This window comes from Taudactylus pleione, unplaced genomic scaffold (genome assembly GCF_031769625.1).
Source record: "Taudactylus pleione unplaced genomic scaffold, aTauple2 ptg000760l, whole genome shotgun sequence".
Lineage (NCBI taxonomy): Eukaryota > Metazoa > Chordata > Amphibia > Anura > Myobatrachidae > Taudactylus > Taudactylus pleione.
Genome location: NW_028285162.1, coordinates 1979451 through 1995040, shown reverse-complemented (window position 1 = coordinate 1995040; position 15590 = coordinate 1979451).

Here is a 15590-nt window from a genome sequence, read left to right as displayed (position 1 = left end):
ATTAGCAGAATTGAAAGTGCAGGATTTAGTGACTTTAAGTCCTCGTGGAATAAGTCTATGAGATATGTATTTCTCTAAAGTCACTATCTCCCACCATGTTTTACTTTCCTTTATCAATATATTTTCAAGTTTTCTCATTAACCCCTCTACATCTTCATCAAGAAGCTCAATATGATTAGATTTACCATCAAATGCTTTTTCAAAAATAGACAATCTCTGTTCTCTGATAGAAAACATTGTCTGTCGCAGCCCACCAGTAATCTCCTCAATTGGTGAAAATAAGCAATGTAAACTAGCAGAACGAGGGGAGAACTTCTTAGGGCGCGTTTGTAAGCTGCCACTGATTTTATCAATATTCCACAAATTTCACCACAATTTGAGACAATACATAAAACAAAGAAATGGAATAGACAAAAAATGTGGCGCTGAAAAAGAAATATATGGTAGTACAGCAGACAGCATCAACTGGCAATTCTTTCCCTTTTGCAGCAGATTATATATGACAGATGTATGCAATAAAAGACATCTTTATAAGGCTGGTGTACCCAACTCACGTCTTTGTCACATAAATGAAAACAAAAAAAGGTATCTTTTGTCCTTCTAATTATTACACTTCAATTGGATCTCTGTGGGTTTTCTTAATTGATTAAAGTATCGATTAGCAATTTAGCATACCCCAACTCACACTATGTTGCAGATGTTTAAAACACATAAAGGTATCTTTTTTCTGGAAAAAGTGGGTTCGTACCCCAACTCACATGGAGCAAAGCGATGAAACTCCTATCAAGGTATCTTTTCAGAATTTGCAGTGGTATAGCTTTTTCAGCAGAGTTTTCAGTAGTATAACTCCATAATGTGATTCAGTAAATGGTAAAATCAAAAGAATGTATTTTATTGACAAAAAGGACAAATCAAAAAGACGGTCAATAGCATCAAAAAAATTGATGCATACACAGTGCAAATAGAGCTACATAAAACAGCATCAAAATGGTTATCCAGAATGGAAAAAATATAAAAATAGGAAAAAGTCCAATCAATTAAAAAAATGTAAATATCCAAGTATTGAGCTACTCACACCTTCTGGTAACTGTCAACGTTTTTCGGTCATTGGGACCTTTTTCAAGACATCCAGTTAGAGTGGGAAGCTCGATATTTATGTGAGAATGCACCTATCAGAAACTCACAGGAAATGGTCATCAACATTATAATAATTCATTTATAATAGGTGTGTAGAAAATACTGACAAAGATCTACTATATATCAAAAATACAGCAGATGTTAAAATAAATGTATTGTAACTGCATATTGATCTTAACAGTAGAACATAATGTATATATAAATAATAAAACATAATTTTGTCTTATTCGGACAAAACCGGACTTCCGGTAATTGCATTGTGGGTAATGTAGTCCGGATATTCAACAAAATTAATATGGTTAAAACACATAATCCACAATCACTATAAGTAAGATAAGATACCCTTTTGGAGCGAACCTGGTGTCCTATGCACGGTATATAGACGACATCTTTTTCATTTGGAAAGGTAATAGAGAAACTCTACAAGATTTTTGCACATTCCTCAATAATAATAATAAAAATATAATTTTAACATTCGATATTAATGATAAAACAATACATTTTCTAGATATAACAATATATATTAAGGATGGTAAAATTGAAACTAAGAATTATGCCAAGCCCACTGATTCAGGCACCTACATATCAGCTACTAGTTGCCATCATGAGACTTGGCTTGATTCTATCCCAATGGGCCAATTAACTAGATTAAAGCGGAACTGTAAGGAAGAAGGAATGTATCAAACACAAGCGAAAGAAATGAGTAAGAAGTTTCTAGATAGTGGATATAAAGAAGATAAAATAAATAAATCCATCGAAAGGGTAGATAATCTTCATCGTAAAGATCTTCTACAAGTTATCCAAAAAGAAAAAAAGAATATAAAGTTTGAATTGGCATTCATTACTGAATATAATGACCAATACAGATCAATAGAGAAGGTCATAAAAAAGCACTGGGGTCTTATAAGAAAAGACCCGATAATAGGTACCCTCGTTCCCGAAAGACCTATTCACATTTATAGAAAAGCCCCAAATTTAAAAAATAAACTTGTATCCAGCTCTCTTCCATCCAAACCAATACAAACAATGGTCAAATCTAAAGGTTTCTTTAGATGTGGAAGCTGTATCGGTTGTAGAAACATAAAAAGTGAGGGTAGTAGCAAGATTGAAAAAATTATGATCAATAACAAACAGGTAGAAATAAGAGATTTTGTAACTTGCACTACAAAAGATGTAATATATGCCATAAAATGCTCATGCAACCTATTTTATATAGGACGCACTTCAAGAATGATCAAGACTAGAATTGGTGAACATATCAGAAATGTAAAAAAGGTGTTAGAATCACACTCCCTATCAATGCACTTCAGAGATGTTCACAATTGTTCAGTATCTGAAATTTTGGGATTCTATGGTATTAGACATATAAAAGGCAATTTAAGATGCAAAGACACTGCCACTAAATTAGCTAAGGCTGAAATGAGTGCGATATATAATTATAAGACTCTTGCTCCAAAAGGTCTAAATGAGAACTTTGAGTTACAATGGTTCTTATGATTTGATAGTATTTCAGTGTTAGATGCCCTTATGGGCAATTTAAAAATATATTCTTGTTATGTGCTTATCATCATATGATTATCAATATGTATTGTAGCTTAGTCAGCTTAACCAGTGGTATGTATATACTTTGTCATGGTAGAATTATCATTTTCAGATATTTATTAGATTCATATATTATTATTATAATCTAGTTTTTTTTTTTTTTAATATATCACAATTATATTAATTTTTTTATATATATTTTTTTTGCATATGTCCACCGACCCATTTGAGATTTCCGCGCTAATGTATATATGGTCGCTATGGCAATGCAGTGAATATCTTTTGTAATCCCGTCTGAGAGAACTGATGGCGAAATCACTCTCCCTTTGGGACTCCATATCCCAGCATCCTTTACGATTTCCGGTCCTCAATAGCGATTCGTCACTTCCGGTATGGAGAAATACGTTGAAGCTGGTGATCCGGAATTGGAGATGTAGGACTACTCCATCACGCTCATTGATGATTGTTGGAATTTTTCCTCTTGGACTCCATATCCCAGCATCCTTTATAATTTATATTTCCGATTTCCGGTAGTGATTTGACACTTCCGGTATGGCTATATATTGAAGCTGGTGATTTAACGCTTTGAGTATAATGGGGGACATGTCATCACTTTAACAAGTTTGTCGGTGGCCGTCTGGTTTCTTATCTTACTTATAGTGATTGTGGATTATGTGTTTTAACCATATTAATTTTGTTGAATATCCGGACTACATTACCCACAATGCAATTACCGGATGTCCGGTTTTGTCCGAATAAGACAAAATGATGTTTTTTTATTTATATATACATTATGTTCTACTGTTAAGATCAATATGCAGTTACAATACATTTATTTTAACATCTGCTGTATTTTTGATATATAGTAGATCTTTGTCAGTATTTTCTACACACCTATTATAAATGAATTATTATGCTGTTGATGACCATTTCCTGTGAGTTTCTGATAGGTGCATTCTCACATAAATATCGAGCTTCCCACACTAACTGGATGTCTTGAAAAAGTTCCCAATGACCGAAACGCGTTGACAGTTACCAGAAGGTGTGAGTAGCTCAATACTTGGATTTTTAAATTTTTTTTTATTGATTGGACTTTTTCCTATTTTTATATTTTTTCCATTCTGGATAACCATTTTGATGCTGTTTTATGTAGTTCTATTTGCACTGTGTATGCATCAATTTTTTTGATGCTATTCACCGTCTTTTTGATTTGTCCTTTTTGTCAATAAAATACATTCTTTTGATTTTACCATTTACTGAATCACATTATGGAGTTATACTACTGAAAATTCTGCTGGAAAAGCTATACCACTACAAATTCTGAAAAGATACCTCGATAGGAGTTTCATCGCTTTGCTCCATGTGAGTTGGGGTACGAACCCACTTTTTCCAGATAAAAGATACCTTTATGTGTTTTAAACATCTGCAACATAGTGTGAGTTGGGGTACGCTAAATTGCTAATCGATACTTTAATCAATTAAGAAAACCCACAGAGATCCAATTGAAGTGTAATAATTAGAAGGACAAAAGATACCTTTTTTGTTTTCATTTATGTGACAAAGAAGTGAGTTGGGTACGCTAGTCTTATAAAGATGTCTTTTATTGCATACATCTGTCATATATAATCTGCTGCAAAACGGAAAGAATTGCCAGTTGATTCTTTCTGCTGGGAAGAAAACTTTTTGAAGTTTAAAGGGATGTACTACCATATATTTCTTATTTAGCGCCGCATGTTTTGTCTATTCCATTTCTTTGTTTTATCCGTTCAAACTAATACATACTTGAGATTCCTGCAAGGTGGTAATTGGATGAAGTAAATTTGTATTGCCTGAAATGGACCGTCTGTCGGAGGGATGTGGGATGGCTCGGTGGGGATTGTCGACATTTTTCCTCAAGCAAGTCAGACAGGACACTGCTCTCTTTCCAGCTTGAGAAGAAAAGCCTGGTGCACACCAATATGCTCTGACCAACTTGCACATACCTTCTTTTCCTAGGTGAGTCAGACCATGTGCTGCCTCAGCCAGGCTTGGGTAATATGCCTTGGGAACAACAGGCCTACCTTGTCCATCTCTCCAGAGTCCAGAGGACTACTGAACACATCCCTTCGATCTCCAGACTGCCTTTTCCTGTAGGGAACATAATTTTGCATTTCAATTAATTTCTGTGTGTCTATTGTCTGGAAGACCATCACTTTATCAGTTGTTAAGTTTATGCATAACCCTGCTGCATATTTGGCAGCTTCATCTGCTCTGTTATTGCCCATTGACACCGGGTCTTCTTTGCATGTGTCGGCTTTGCATTTGATGACAGCTACTGCCTTTGGTAGCTGGATTGCTGTCAGAAGTCCTTTTATGTGATGTGAGTGTGTGACTGGTGTGCCAGCTGCTGTCATAAAATTCCTAAGATGCCAAAGAGCCCCAAAATCATGTACTACCCCAAAGGTGTACTTAGAGCCAGTGTATATATTAGCTGATTTACCTTCTGCCAACTCACATGCTCTCCTTAATGCTATCAGTTCAGCCACCTGTGCTGAGTGAGGTGGACCAAGTGGTTCAGCTTCTACAACATCCTTGTCATTTACAACAGCATAACCTGTGCATAGTTCTCCTGTGTCTGTCTGCCTGTGACAACTCCCATCCATGTAAAATGTCAAATCTACATTTTCTAATGGTGTATCACATATGTTGGGTCTTGCACCTTCCTCCACCTTTTGTGCATCTTGAGGCACATATGGTAAGTACATTGCTGGATTTAATGTATTGCACCATTTAATGGTAATATTTGCAAGTGCCATTAGAGCTAGTTCCCATTTCGTGAACCTTGCTGACGAGACTTGTCTGGTTTGGGCAGAATTTAACAAAGCAGATACTGCATGCGGCATATAGACAGTTGTATTATGCCCTAATACTACACCCTCACTCTTACTTACCAGAAGAGCAGTTGCAGCTACACTTCTTAAACACATTGGGAGTGATCTTGCTACAGTGTCCAATTGTGCACTGTAGTATGCTACAGGTCTGCTAGCATCACCATGTTTCTGTGTGAGGACACCTGCTGCACAACCATCAGCTTCCATACAATATAATTCCAAACTTTTTTCATAATCTGATACTCCCAAGGTAGGTACTCTTGTCAGACTATCCTTAAGGTTAAGGAAAGCCTGCTCTGTCTCCTCAGTGTGTGACCCAGTTGGGTTTTGAGGATGAAACTAATTCCTGCAATGGTAACGCCAAAATAGAAAACCTCCAATCCACATCCTGCAGTATCCACACATGCCCAAGAAGGTACGGATTTGCTGCTGGTTTTGCAGCAGTGTCATGGTCTGTATAGCCTGTATTCTGTCTATTGTCAAGTGTCATAGCCCCTGGGTTAGACAGTGTCCCAAGTATTTAACCTTAATCTGGCATGGCTGTAATTTGTCCTTTGCAACCTTGTGCCCTGTTTGTGAGAGATGAAGTAACAACAGTTTATTATCATTTAAACATGACATAAATGAATCAGGGCACAACAACAAATCATCTACATATTGGATAAGGACAGACCCATTGCTTGGTTGAAAAGATTGCAAACAGTCGTGTAAGGCCTGAGAGAAAATACTGGGGCTATCTATGAAACCCTGGGGAAATCGTGTCCATGTATATTGTTCCCCTCTGTAGGACAATGCACATTGACAGTCAGGGTGAAGAGGAACAGAGGAGAAAGCAGAAAATAGATCAATGACAGTGAAGTGGTTTGCAGATGGTGGAATCTGCATGAGGATGACAGCTGGATTGGGCACTATGGAGAATTGGCTTTCAACAACTTTGTTAACCCCCCTAAGATCCTGTACTAATATATAGCCCCTCCCCCCAGCCTTCTTCACTGGAAAAATGGGACTATTGGCTGGACTAGCTGTACGAATTAAAATCCCCTGTTGCAGTAACCTCCCAATTATGGGATACACCCCTAACTCCACCTTTGGCTTTAATGGGTACTGAGCGATTTTTGGAGCTTGCCTACCACTCTTCAAGTTAACCATTACAGGAGCTACATTTGCCATCAATCCAGATTCCAGGGGGAACCTGGTATTTGTAATAACATTTTGTTTATCCGAGATGGACTTTCTTCTAGCACAGCAGAGTGCAACATTAACCTTTGTGGTATATCTAAGATATCCTGTACCTCATGTGCAACCTTTTCTGGTATATCTAGGTATATACCATCAGGGGTACAGTATATAACACATCACATTTTACACAGCAAATCCCTTCCCAGCAGGTTATAGGAGCTGCCGCTGCCAAGAGAATAGAATGCTTGGTTTGCAGTGGCCCGATAGTAACTTCTGCAGATCTGGTTAGAGGGAAATGCTGTACCCTCCCCATTTCTCCCATTGCTGATATGGTTTTGTTAGTAACTTGTAATTTAAACTGAGAATTTATCACTGATCTGGTCGCCCCTGTATCTACAAAAAAAGTATGTTTAATACCAGATATATCAACTTTCATTGTAGGTTCTTCCCTAGTATTCTCAGTTAACCTGACTGGCTGTAGACTACAGGTATGACCTGACCCCTAGCACTGACTATCACTCTCCAGTAGAGTTTGCTGTCACTATGTGAGCAGGTAACTGTTGGAACCTTTCTGAATCTTGTGAATGCCCTCTTTGAGTGTATCTGGGTGCTCCCTTCTTAGGTGGCCCCCAATTACTTGAGTTACAGTCCCTCTTTATATGTCCTACTTTATTACAATTAAAAAACCTTACTGTACTACTCTGCTGCTGGTATGTGTTGTAAGACTGTGGCTGGGTACGTGATCCCTCTAGAGCCTGAATGCTCACTGCCATTAACTTCTCACTCAGTGCCTCTTTCTTCCTGCAAATGTTCTTGTCATGTTCTGACTCTCTGAGTGCATCTACAGTAATCCTTCTCCAGTTAGGTAGAGAGGTTTGCACCCTGGCTTTTATATTGTCTTTGAGACCATCCATTAGCACCGTTACAGCTACTTCCCTGTGGTGTACATCATCCTTTATATCTGCTATCCCACTGTACCGGGTTATTGCTAGCAGCGCTCAGGCAAAATAATCTAATGCAAATTCACTATCCTTTTGTTTAATAGTGAAAATTTTACTCCAGTTCACTACCACTGGGAAATATATAGCCAACTGTGTGTTTGTTCGCTTTATATTTACCTGGTTATCCTCATCCGTTAAGGGTTTATCCTCCTCAAATGTACAATCCTTAATAAACTTTTGTACATCAGTATTGGAAGGAAGACAGGCTCTTAACACCACTCGCCAATCCTTATTGGTTGGTTCGTGAGCATTACCTAAATCGTTAACAAATTTCTGGCATTTGGCTAACTCTTTCCTAGGGTCTGGGAATTCTGACATAATGGAATGTAATTCTGCTCTTGTCCATGGACAATGCATTTCTATATTCCTGATAGGATCTACACCATCTTTGTCTGTTTTCCCATTGGGAACTGCAATTGTACGGACAGGATGCATACTTACCACATCACTAGGTTCAGGAATTGCTGGACTTACAGTTTCAGTACTAAGAATGTTCCCCCTCCTTCTACGCTCTACACTAGTCTCACCAATTTCAGCTGCTGCCCCTGCTGGTTGGATCACTGCCTTTCCTGGTCTCTGTTGAACATCTATTAAATTAACAGCTAGGGAAATGGCTGAAATTACAATAGGTTCATCATCTTCTACAATTACATTTTCCTTGAGGTGACTTAAAACAGGGTATAGGTTACTTGTTACAATTTTTTTTAATTATTTTTGGTATCGGCTGTACTTTCACCTGTGGCCGCATAAGGTGGCGGAGGTGAGCATGCGCTATCTTCTTTATGCACAGTGATGCTACCTTGCAGCGTGGGTATGCTACCAGGTGGCATCTTGCTTTGCTGCATGAGTACGCTGCTTTGCGATGCACATATACCACCGTGCCACGTGTTCCCCTCGTGCTTCCATAACTTTAAACAATCATTATACTTTACTCTTTTCTTGAAAGATTTGACTAAACATATGTTATCTCTAACAGTATTCAGTACCTCCGAATCAAAACTGCCAACTTTGGGATACATGCTTTGGTCATCTTGACCCATATGTCGCAGTACACAGTTGGTATGCACCATACTTCTCATTCATTATATACTTTGCCGACCCGGTCTGCCCATTCATAAGCAGCATCTCATCGACCATCCCTAGCGACTGTTTAGCGCCCATCTGGGACAATGCTATGGCTACTTTCGCTAGAGATTTCGACCGGTGGACGAATTAAACAAGCTGCGTCCACTCACTTCAACCCACTGTGCACAAACTATCGCTAAGCGTGTTTTGTCAGTTTTGCACAATGAGGAAACAGAATCTAGCCTATACTATACTCCTGCTTTCCAGACAAATTATACCAAGCTTCGTCTGCCACTTCCTACATGGAGTTACTTTCCACTGGTAGCATCTAAGTATTCCAATAACACTTAGCCTTGCCAGTGATTTCCTCCACCACAACCAATTCCACAATTATGGTTTTCACACAACCATGCAGTCCGATCGCATTGCCCAGAGATGCTAACCTATCAATGGACTTTGCGATTACAATGGAAGTGACCAAGAAACACGCTCCGGTTTCTCACCCAGTTATACCTGCTGTGTATAACTGCTCCAGATTGCCCTATCCACCTCTTGGACACCTTAGCTGTCCCTGTCTATTACCAACAGTTCAACAATCAAAAACCTTTTCCGTTTTTCCTTTATCACATCACAAGCATGCGTTCACATTCATATACCTTTGTTTTCTGGCCAGAAAAATGCTTTACCCTTGGATATACCTATTCAGGTAACAAGTGATACAAGACTATCTATTACAATGAGTGTTTAAACATATGGCAGTAATACAGGGAAGATGCATACGCTATTTGCGAATCGCCTATTGCAGCACAAAAGTGACAATAAAAGAAACAGACTTTTCTCTCTTGTCCCTGAATTCTAATCAGTGCTCCTTAGATCACCCAAAGAACAGATATTCGACTTCACAACACTGAGTACAAAACAGGTTTAAAACACATTGCATTCTTACCCATATATGATACGTGCACCCTTTGTTGAGGAATTGAAATCCGGTCGTCGCTTTGAGTAATTTACAGTAGCGGGATCTTAAGGCCAAGCCCCCATCTATTGATTTCTAATAGTCGCTAGTCGCTATTTAGTGTTGCAAGTCACTTAAGAAAGAATTGCTTTCCAGTCCAATCGTGTGATTCCAAAGCACAAGAAGTTATTTATGTAAAGACAAAGTAACACAATGAAAGATTTAACAATTAGAGTAAAAAGCAATAAAATAGTACAAGCCGATACATACACATGCACACTGGTCCCAGTATACAGTCATCAATCCAGAAGCCTGTGATCATCAAAGAGGATGTCTGAACACTGGGATCGGGACACAGCCTATATACCTTGCAAAGTTCAGAGTTAACAAAGGGACTAGTTGACAAGTTTCGATTGGTTTTTGCTTCTGGATAATCTGGCCATTGGTCGGTTCATACGGTGTCATCAGGGGCATGGCTCAGTTCTCTAACAGTCTCTTTGTGTAGTTTCCTGCCGAACAACTAGTTAAAACTAGCTACAACACTGCATATAGGTAATAACAATCTATCCAATAAATCCCTATCATCCATAACTAGCGGACGTAAGATGCGACTTCTTTGCCGATAGATATGGAAGTCTGCAAATAAACAGAGATTTAGTATGATGCCAAACATGAGATGTCCACTATATTCTAAACCATAGCTCTCACTTAAGTACATTTTACTTCATAATTATTAACAAACAAAACCTTTAATAACTCTGGTTATTAACTTATAGTGTGTGGGAACCATTTTATACATATGTGTTCGCATATGTGTGTCCGTGTATTGAAATAGGAAATGTTTGTATGTATGTATGTGAATACGCATATGAGCATCTATGTGTACGCATGTGGATACACATATGAGCGTCTCTGTGTATGCATATAAGTTTATGTGTGTGTGTTATGTGCATCAGTGTATATGTGTGTGCTGGATTCGCATTTGTGCGCATCAGATTGCGCAAAGTAGCATCCTGGTAACCCATCATAAGACCATAGACTATTAGATCATCAGATAATGATTGCAAGCGATCATATCCAATTATTTGACTTTGACACCGGGTAGAAGAGACCCAGGGTACAACTGTTCTTGCTATAACTGAACCGAAACTGAACTTGCTTGACCGGTGTTCCGGGAACCACAGGGAGTTCCTGAATTTGAGAGAGAGCTGTAGACTCTACTTTAAGCTCTGTCCTAGATCCTCTGGTTCTCAGGTTCAACAGGTTGGGATTGTCACATACTTGTTACAGGGGGATCCACAGACATGAGCCTTTGGTCTTCCTTCCACTAGTTCGGCACTTCAAGCCTTAGACTCCTTTTTTGCTGCTTTGGGTTTGTTTTATGACGACCCGGATAAAGTGGCTATGACAGAGGCAAATCTAAGGTCTTTAAAACAGGAGAATAGGGTGGCTGAGGACTACAGTTCAGACTTCCGTAGATGGGCAGTTGACACAGGCTGGAATGACCCAGCCTTGTGAAGTTAGTATCATTGGGGATTGGCAGATAATATCAAGGATGTTTTGGTCAAGTATCCTTCTCCGAATTCTTTTGACGAGCTCATGAACTTGGCCATCTGTGTCGATCGTAGACTCCGGGAGCGCCGGGTAGAGAAAAGTCAATCTTTCCTGTCTCTATTCAACTCTGAGGAACCGACGCATCTGGGAATGTTTCATCTGTCTCCTGATGAGAAATACAGGAGGTTAGTCCTGGAGCTGTGCCTTTACTGTAGCAGTAAAGGACATAAAGCTCAAGTATGTCCTCTGAAGTCAGGAAAAAGCAAGGTCTAGATGACTTAGGGGAGGTACATCTAGACCTTGCATCCATCTCCCTTGAAAATTGGTTCTCATCACTGTAGTCATCACTCTGTCCAATGGTCAGGTCTCTGTCCCTGCATTTGTCGACAGCAGAGCTGCAGAAAACTTCATTGACATGACCTTTTTTGCCACCACATCGATCTTTTGATTGTGCCATTGATCTTCCACCTGGTGCTAGATTTCTTGAGGGCAGAATGTATGCCTTATCCATTGCGGCGGATAAGGCCATGCAGGAATACATACAGGCAGGTTTTCATTCGGCCTTCTAAGTCCATGGTGGGAGCAGGGTTTTTCTTTGTCGAGAAGAAAGATGGATCCCTTAGACCCTGCATAGACTTCTGAGGACTGAATAAGATTACAGTCAAAAATGCGTATCCCTTACCACTCATCTCTGTTCTCTTGATGAGTGGAAGATGGCATTCAACACTCATTTGGGACATTTTGAATATCTTGTCATGCCGTTCAGCCTTTCCAACGCCCCAGCCGTTTTTCAAGATTTCATCAATGAGGTGTTAAGGGATTTCTTGGGAGTCTGTGCAGTGGTTTATCTAGATGACATCCTCATCTACTCCAAGTCAGTAGAGGAACATCGTGGGCATGTGCGGAAAACCTTGGAAAGACTGTTGGCTAACAACCTTTATGCCAAATTAGAGAAGTGCAAATTTAATGTGAAAGAGGTGTCATTTCTGGGTTATATTTTCTCTCCACAAGGCTTCTCTATGGACCCTGGCAAGGTGAAAGCCATCCTGGATTGGGAACAACCCACGACGCTGAAAGCCATGCAGCGATTCCTTGGGTTTGCCAACTATAATCGTTGGTGCAGTAAGTCTTTCTCCTCGATTGTGGCACCCATCGTGGAGTTAACGAAAAAAGGAGCTGAGGTTGTGAAATGGTCATCTAAGGCTGTCTAGGCCTTTAATAACCTGAAAGAGGCTTTTGTGCCTGCTCCTGTCCTCCGACACCCCAATCCAGAATCCCCGTTTATTGTTGAGGTTGATGCATCTGAAGTTGGAGTGGGTGCTATCCTTTCACAAAAGGATATCAAAGATGACAAACTTCATCCATGTGCCTTCTTTTCCTGGAAATGTGATTCCGCAGAAAGTAACTATGATGTTGGCAACTGGGAGCTTTTGGCCATCAAGTGGGCCTTAGAAGACTGGAGGCACTGGCTAGAAGGGGCTAATCATGTGGTGACCGTTCTCATGGATCATAAACATCTGGCCTATATTGAGACAGCTAAAAGATTGAATGCAAGACAGGCCTTGTTCTTTACCCACTTTAATTATGTGATATCCTTCAGGCCAGGGTCTAAGAATATTAAAGCGGATGCTCTGTCTCTAAGCTTTTCCATCAGTCATCTCGCAAGGGTCTCTGAGAGCATCGTTCTGGCTTCTAGAATTCACTTTGCAGTAACCAGGACCATGGCAGATTCTCTTACTTCTTGTCAGTCTGAAGCCCCTCAGGAAACACCATCAGGTGTGCTTTTTGTTCCTGAGAGACTGTGCAAGGACGTAATGAAGGATTTTCATTCCTCTAAAGCGGGGGGTAATCCTGGTATCGCCAGAACTTTGGAGCTAGTGTCTCGTTCTGCCTGGTGGCAGTCCATGTCTTGAGACATTTGTGAGTTCATTTTGGCACGTGATGTCTGTGCAAATAATAAGACTCTCCGGACTGCTCCTCAAGGATTACTGTGTCTTCTTCCTACTCCTTCTAAGCCATGGTTCCATATTGCTATGGACTTCATTGTTGATCTGCCTGTCTCTTCGCTGTTCTGTCATCTGGACTATCATGGATCAGTTCTCCAAAATGGTGCAGTTTGTTCCCTTGAGCAGGTTACCATCTGTAAAGGAATTATCTGCATTATTTCTTCACCATGTCTTCAGGCTCCTTGGACTTCCAATGGATATTGTCTCAGACCGTGGTATGCAGTTCGTTGCCCAGTTTTGGAGATGTTTCTGTGCCGATCTGGGAATCAACGTCAGTTTGTCCTCAGGCTATCATCCGCAGTCCAACAGTCAGATGGATTGTGCCAATCAGTCCTTGGAACAGTTTCTCCGCTGTTTCATTTCCAAGTGCCAGAATGATTAGGTTCCACTGCTGCCTTTTGTGGAATTCGCATATAATAACTCATGCCACTCTGCCTCCACTGTCTCACCTTTTTATTGCATCTATGGGAATCATCCAAGGAGTAATTCAATAGAGCCGTCAACAATGGGAACTTATTCTTCTGTTTCAAGACTACGGTCGGTATGGAAGAAAGTACATCATGCCCTCCTGCTAGCATCCAGTCAGTCCAAGGTGCAGGCGTACAAGCATCGGAGACTGTATAATTTCAGGGGTTGCAGAAATTGGGGCCAAAGTTCATCGGGCCATTTTGCATCATTGCCCAGATCAATCCTGTAGCCTTCAGGCTGAAGTTACCGAAGACCCTTAGAATCAACAACACATTTCATTGTTCTCTCCTCAAACCAGTGTTCTTTTCCTCCAGGTTCACTTCTAGACATCCAGTCAGACCTCCATCAGTTCTCCTAAAGGGGTGCCATGAGTTTGTGGTAGAGAAGATTCTGGACTCTAGATTTTCTCGTGGACATCTTCAATTCCTGGTACACTGGAAAGGGTATGGACCAGAGGAGCATTCTTGGGTTCCAGAAAGATCTCTGCATGCTCCCACCTTGCAGAGAAGATTCTTTGAGAACTTTCCAAACAAACCAGGCTCTAAGGGTTCCTTAACCCCTCTTCAAGGGGGCGAGTACTGTCACAAGCCACCACGCTGCCAATGCTGTGCGGGGTGAATGCTGGACAAGTATTCGCTGAAATCTCCTCCTTCCTCCTGTTAGGATCTGTGGTAGCAGCATATTGTTTGCAGTTCCAGTCTTGATTGCTGCTGAGGCTTTGCACTAATTACTACCTGCTGTGTGCAGTATCAGGTGCACACATTGATTCTCCTGTCTGTGCAAAGCCTAGGTGGACAGTAGTCTGTCATCAAGGGAGACTTGCTCTGATTGGGCTCTGTCTCTGTTAAATTCCAGCCAGCCCTGCACTCCATGCCGGTGATAGAAATTTTGTGTTTCCGTTTTTGGCTCTGTCTCCTGTCCGTCAGTTGAGCTCCAGTGTTCCTGCCTCTCCTATTGTTCCAGTAGTGATATATTACATGTGCCATTTTGTTTTATCCAGGCGGCACGATCTGCATTCCATCTGCTGTGTGCTGCTGGAGTCAATCAGGCAGCACGGCGTGCACATCTACCCTCAGCCGTGTGTATCATCCCAGCAGTTCAGAGTGTACTCCCTGGCGCATGCTATCGTCAATTGGCTTGTGTCAACCTGGCAACATTAGCCACACTTTAGCATTCTCAAGTGTGCTACTCAGCATACCAACGCCAGTGTCATCCCGGCAACATTGGCTGCACTTTAGTGTCCAAAGTGCGCCAACTCAGGATACCAATGCCAGTGTCAACCCAGCAACATTGGCCGCACTTTATCATCCAAAGGGTGCCAATCCAGTATATCCATGCCAGTGTCAACCTGGCGACATTGGCCACAATCCAGCATCCACAACCCAGCATACCTCCGTCAGTGTCAACCCGGCAAAACTGGTCACACCTCACATCTTTGTGCACATCCTGTCAGAGACTCATCAGCCTGAAGGCTGCAACTCGCCAAGGCCGACCAGCCATCAAGGCTGCTCCCACAGCCCAAAGGCTGCACCTCATCTTTCGGCCCTCAGGCCGCAACTCACCAAGGCTGACTAGTTCTCAAGGCTGCATCTCATCCTCTGCCCTCAGACCGCAACTAGCCAAGGCATACCAGCCCTCAAGGCTGCTTCCACAGCCCAAAGGCTGCATCTCATCTATGCCCACTGGCAAAAGCCAGCCAGATTACCCCAGCTCTCAAAGCTGAAGCATGGCCAAATCTAGCCAAGAATTACCCGCCCTCAAGGTGGTCATTGAACTTACCCTTTAAATCACCCCCATGGCATAACAAGTACCA